The 6,659-nt window shown below is 34.7% G+C and overlaps 1 non-coding gene across 1 annotated transcript; it reads right to left on the minus strand.

The window, feature by feature from the left end:
- Nucleotides 1–5,560: 5,560 nt before the first annotated feature.
- LOC112752732 (small nucleolar RNA R71) lies at nucleotides 5,561–5,668 on the minus strand. The gene has a single exon (XR_003177153.1). It is a non-coding gene; the product is annotated as a small nucleolar RNA R71 (small nucleolar RNA).
- Between the last annotated feature and the right edge of the window lie 991 nt (nucleotides 5,669–6,659).

A 6,659-nucleotide genomic window follows, 5' to 3' on the forward strand; every position in this document is an offset into this window, starting at 1 on the left:
AGTTACATATAAAGAATAATTATTTAAACTCTCCATATAATTTAGATTTGGAAGGTTAATTTCACCAAAAGAGAATTCATCATATTAATTAACCTCCTCAAAACATATTTACATGTCATTGGAAAAAAAATGGAAAATCCATAGAAAAATGTAATTGCAAGTACCTACCTATTGGTATCAATCTTCTCATCAGATTCAACAACAGTAGCTTCAAAACCATCAATTCCACCTCTATAACTAGTAACAGGTTCACCTTCAGCAGTTATGATGTAAATTTCAGCTTTCACAGACACAACAAGACCACATAGAACTGCAACCAGGCACCCAAACTCCAACAACCTCATTGTGCCAACTCCAATACTTCACATCCACGAGATCTGTTTCATAATCCAAATGATGACACAGTTGAGTTAGACTGAAAAAACAAAGAAAGAAGGTTAGTTCCAATGTGACACTGATCCGAGAAAATCAGCTGAACGTGCATTGGCAGTTAGTGTTTAAAATAATATAACTTCTGAGAACATAGAAAAGGATCAGAAACTCATTCATATATGGTGTTTTGTAAAATGTAAATTGTAGCATCATATTGAAAGTCATTGGCAAATCTTCTATTTTGCTTTTTAATTGATATCAAAATTCAAGAAATAGAATGACATATAGTAAGCATAAGAAGAAAAAATACACTGGGAAAGAGCTGCTTATCATGCACATATTTTTACTATTGATTTTAAATTTCAAACAAAATCAACAAGCTCATATGACGATTGCTACACTTATGAACAACACTTATCTTCAAGAAATGGGAAAGAGCAGCAATAGGGGACTGGACCGACCACTTGGAATTTAGAAACATGCAAGATTATAGCTCTTGAATCAAATTTCTTCCTGTCAAGTTCTACAATGATCAGAATTTGAAACTAATTGACACTAACTTTTGAAACTAAAATAATTGTTATAACAGATGCTAGTCTAATAGATATAGTGCAGCAAATTGTCAAAATTTGAAACAAACAAACTAACTTCTAATTTTTAACTAACCTGACAGTTACAACAAATTAACCAACTCACGAATTCTCCAATAGATATAGTACCAAAGCAAACTGAAAGCACCTCCTCGTTGTCACCCTCAGGATCTGAATGTGGCTCAGTAACACCACAAGCAATTCCTCTCTTCCCTCTTTATTCCAAAATATCATCGCCACGCGAAGCAGAATCAGTAACAATTCGGAAAAAATAAACAAATAAACAAATAAAATGCAAATTTCACTAAGAATGGAAAGTAAAGCCGCTACCTAAAGCTCGAGCTCAGCTTGAAGGAACTCCAACGTCGTAGAGGGTAGCAGGTGCGTACGGAAACTAGGTAATGGGATTTGGCGAGAATCAGGAAAAAAAGGGTATTCAAGTTGAACCATGCATGTTCATTAACAATACATGGCTTGTTCATCAATTCACAATTCACAGTTGCATATTGATGAGCGGATAATTTATACCTTTTTTGGCATTGTTTTTACATAGTTTTTAGTATGTTTTAGTTCCTTTTTATTATATTTTTATTAGTTTTTATGAAAAAATCACATTTCTAGACTTTACAATGAGTTTGTGTGCTTTTCTATAATTTCAAGTATTTTCTGGATGAAATTGAGGTACCTGAGCAAAAATCTGATTCAAAGGCTGAGAAAGGACTGCAGATGTTGTTGGATTCTGACCCTCCTGCACTCGAAGTGGATTTTCTAGAGCTATGGAAGCCCAATTGGCACGCTCTCAATTGCGTTGGAAAGTAGACATCCTGGGCTTTCCAGCAATGTATAATAGTTCATACTTTTCCCGAGATTTAATGGTCCAAACTGGCGTTCAAACGCCCACCAAAGACCCTTTTCTGGAGTAAAACGCTGGAACTGGCACCAGAACTAGAGTTAAACGCCCAAACTGGCACCAAGCTGGCTTTTAACTCCAAGAATGGCCTATGCATGTGAAAGCTTCAATGCTCAGCCCAAGAACATACCAAGTGGGCCCCGGAAGTGGATTTCTGCACTATCTGCACTTAGTTACTTATTTTCTGTAATCCCTAGTAACTAGTTTAGTATAAATAGCACTTTTTACTATTGTATTCATATACTTGGAGACTTTGATCACTTTTATGTTACAATTGGAGGCTGGCCTCATGGCCATGCCTAGACCTTTTTCTCCTATGTATTTTCTACGGTGGAGTTTCTACACCTCATAGATTAAGGTGCGGAGCTCTGCTGTTCTTCATGAATTAATGTAAGTACTATTGTTTTTCTTTCAATTCATGCTTACTTCTCCAAGATATACTCTCGTACTTAATTTAGTTAAGTCAGAATGAAGGGGTGACTCGTGACAATCACCCACTATCTTCGTTACTCGCTTAGCCAAGATCCGCGTGCCTGACAACCACAAGCGGTCTACATGATGTTCAACGTAGTCATTGGACGACAGCCGGAGTATATTCTCTTGGGTCTCTAAGCCACGATTCGCATCGTCTCTCCTGACAACAGAGCATCTGAATCCGTGATTAGAACCTTTGTGGTATAGGCTAGAACCAATTGGCAGCATTTCTGAGATCTGGAAAGTCTAAATCTTGTCTGTGGTATTCCGAGTAGGATTTGGGAAGGGATGACTGTGACAAGCTTCAAACTTGTGAATGTTGGGTGCAGTGACAGTGTGCAAAATGATAGAGAGATCCTATTCCGATGCTAGCGAGAACCGACAGATGATTAGCCGTGTGGTAGCTGTACCTGGTATTTTTCATCCGAGACGAGAAATCCGACAGTTGATTAGCCGTGCAGAGATTGTAACTGATATTTTTCATCTGAGAGGATCATACAGCTTGCCATGGAAGGGAGCACGCATGATTGGAAGAAGATAATAGGAAAGGAGGGGTTCAGAAGCAACAAAGCATCTCCAAATGCTTATCTGAAATTCCCACCAATGAATTACATAAGTATCTTTATTTTATTTTTTGTTTTATTTATCTTTTAATTATCAAAACCTCATAACCATTTGAATCTGCCTGACTAAGATTTACAAGATGGCCATAGCTTGCTCCAAGCCGACAATCTCCATGGGATCGACCCTTACTCACGTAAGGTATTACTTGGACGACCCAGTGCACTTGCTGGTTAGTTGTGCGGAGTTGTGAAAGTGTGAATCATAGTTTTGTGCACCAAGTTTTTGGCGCCGTTGCCGGGGATTGTTCGAGTTTGGACAACTGACGGTTCATCTTGTTGCTTAGATTAGGTAATTTTATTTTATGTTTAACCTTTTTATTTTTATTTTTTGAAAAAAAACAGTATTATAGTTTTCGAAAAAAATTCATAAAATTTTTAAGAATGAATTCTAGAGCTTCTTAAGATATGTTGAAGCCTGGCTGGCTGTTAAGCCATGTCTAATCTTTTGGACCGAGGTTTTCACTTTCCATTGTAGAAAGGACATGTCTGTATTTGTTATGCTGAAGCTTGGCTGGCTATTTGGCCATGTCTAATTCTTTTGGACCGAAGCTTTAGACTAACATTGCATGAATCCTGGAATTCTTATTAAAAATTTTGAATTTCTTCAATTTTCTTTTTCCAAAATAAATTTTCAAAAAGTTCAAAAAAATTTTAATAAAATCTTAAAACAAAAAAATTTTATGTTTCTTGTTTGAGTTTTGTGTCAAATTTTAAGTTTGGTGTCAATTGCATGTTTTTAATTTTTCCTAAAATTTGTGAAAATATATGCATTGTGTTCTTCTTTGATCTTTAAGTTGTTCTTGATGATTTTCCTTGTTTGATCTTTAATTTTTCTTGTTTTGTGTCTTTTCTTGTTTTTCATATGCAATTTCGAATTATTAGTGTCTAAAGTTTAAAAATTTTTAAGTTTGGTGTCTTGCATGTCTTTCTTTTCTTAAAAATTTTCAATAATATGTTCTTGATGTTCATCTTGATCTTCAAAGTGTTCTTAGTTTTCATCTTGACATTCAAAGTGTTCTTGCATGCATTATCTGTTTTGATCTTAAATTACTATGTCTTGTGTCATTTTGTTGTTTTTCTCTTTATTCATTAATTTAAAAAAATCAAAAATAATATCTTTCCCTTATTTTACTCATAAATTTCGAAATTTTGGGTTGACTTAGTAAAAAATTTTCAAAATTTAGTTGTTTCTTGTTAGTCAAGTCAAAATTTCAATTTAAAAACTTTATCTTTTTAAATCTTTTTCAAAAAAATCAAATATTTTTCATTTTTCTTTCATGTTTTTCGAAAATTTTTTTATTAATTTTCAAAATCTTTCTCTTAACTTTATTTCATAATTTTCGAAAACTTTACTAACAATTAATGTTTTGATTCAAAAATTTCAAGTTTGTTACTTTCTATTTAAGAAAGATTCAATCTTTAAATTCTAGAATCATATCTTTTAGTTTCTTGTTAGTCAAGTCATCAACTTTAATTTTCAAAATCAAATCTTTTTAAATTTCTTTTTCAAAATAAATGTCAATCATATCTTTTTCAAAACTTAATTTCAAAATCTTTTTCTAACTTCTTATCTTTTCAAATTTATTTTCAAGTCTTTTTCAATTAACCACTTGACTTGTTTGTTTTAATTTTAAAAAGTTTACTATTTCTCATCTTTTCAAAACCACCTAACTATTCTTCCACTTCTAATTTTTGAAAATTACTAACCATTTTTTTTCAAATTTTTTTTAATTAACTAATTGTTTTAAATTCTAATTTTATTTTATTTCTTTTAATATTTTCGAAACTAACTTAATTAATTAAATAAAAATAAAAATATTTTCTTCTCCCTCTTTTTAAAATTCGAATACCCTCTCTCATCTCTTTCTATTTATTTATTTAATTACTAACACTTCTCTTCTACTCATAATTCGAACCCTCTCCCTCTCTCCGTGTTCGAATTTCTTCTTCTACCTCATTCTTCTATTCTTCTATTCTTATACTCACATAAAGGAAAATCTATATTGTGACATAGAGAATTTCTCTTCTTTTTTGTTCTCTTCTTTTTTATGAGCAGGAACAAGGATAAAGATATTTTTGTTGAAGTTGATCCTGAACCTGAAAGGACTCTGAAGAGGAAGCTAAGAGAAGCTAAAGCACAACACTCCGGAGAGGACCTTACAGAAATTTTTGAAAAAGAAGTAGATATGGCAGCCGAACCCAACAACAATGATGGAGATGCAAGGAAGGTGCTTGGCGACTTTACTGCACCAACTTCCAACTTCTATGGAAGAAGCATCTCGATTCCTACAATTGGAGCAAACAACTTTGAGCTTAAGCCTCAATTAGTTTCTCTAATGCAGCAGAATTGCAAGTTTCATGGACTTCCATTGGAAGATCCTCATCAGTTCTTAGCTGAATTCTTACAAATCTGTGACATTGTTAAGACCAATGGGGTTAACCCCGAGGTCTATAGACTTATGCTTTTCCCCTTTACTGTAAAAGACAGAGCTAGGGTATGGTTGGACTCACAACCTAAAGAAAGCCTGAACTCTTGGAAAAAGTTGGTCAATGCTTTTTTGGCCAAATTCTTTCCACCTCAAAAGTTGAGCAAGCTTAGAGTAGAAGTCCAAACCTTCAGACAGAAGGAAGGTGAATCCCTCTATGAAGCTTGGGAAAGATACAAGCAATTGATCAGAAGGTGTCCTTCTGACATGCTTTCAGAATGGAGCATCTTATGTATATTCTATGATGGTCTATCTGAATTGTCCAAGATGTCATTGGACCACTCTGCTGGTGGATCTCTTCATCTAAAGAAAACCCATGCAGAAGCCCAGGAACTCATTGAGATGGTTACAAATAACCATTTCATGTATACTTCTAAAACAAATCCTGTGAATAATGGGATGACTCAGAAGAAAGGAGTTCTTGAGATTGATACTCTGAATGCAATATTAGCTCAAAATAAAATATTGACTCAGCAAGTCCATATGATTTTTCAGAATCTGACTGGAATGCCAGTTGCATCCGGCAGTACTAAAGAAGCTTCCTCTGAAGGAGAAGCTTATGACCCTGAGAATCTTGCAATAGAAGAGGTGAATTACATGGGAGAATCACATGGAAACACCTATAATCCTTCATGGAGAAATCATCCAAAATTCTCATGGAAGGATCAACAGAAGCCTCAATAAGGCTTCAATAATAATAATGATGGGAGAAATAGGTTTGGCAATAGCAAGCCTTTTCCATCATCTTCTCAGCAACAGACAAAGAATTCTAAGCAGAGCCTCTCTGACTTAGCAACCATAATCTCTGATCTATCTAAGACCACTCTCAGTTTCATGACTGAAACAAGGTCCTCCATCAGAAATTTGGAGGCACAAGTGGGTCACCTGAGTAAAAGAGTTACTGAAATCCCTCCTAGTACTCTTCCAAGCAATACAGAAGAGAATCCCAAAAGAGAGTGCAAGGCCATAAATATACCCAAAGTGGCCGAACCTATAGAGGAGTAAGAGGCAGTGATTTCCAGTGAGGAAGACCTCAATGGACGTCCATTGACCACTAAGGAGTTCCCTAATGAGGAACCAAAGGAATCTGAGGTTCATACAGAGACCATAGAGATTCCACTGAACTTACTGTTGCCATTCATGAGCTCTGACGAGTATTCTTCCTCTGAAGAAGATGAAGATATTGTTGAAGAGCAAGTTTCTC

Source organism: Arachis hypogaea, chromosome 15 (genome assembly GCF_003086295.3).
Source record: "Arachis hypogaea cultivar Tifrunner chromosome 15, arahy.Tifrunner.gnm2.J5K5, whole genome shotgun sequence".
NCBI lineage: Eukaryota > Viridiplantae > Streptophyta > Magnoliopsida > Fabales > Fabaceae > Arachis > Arachis hypogaea.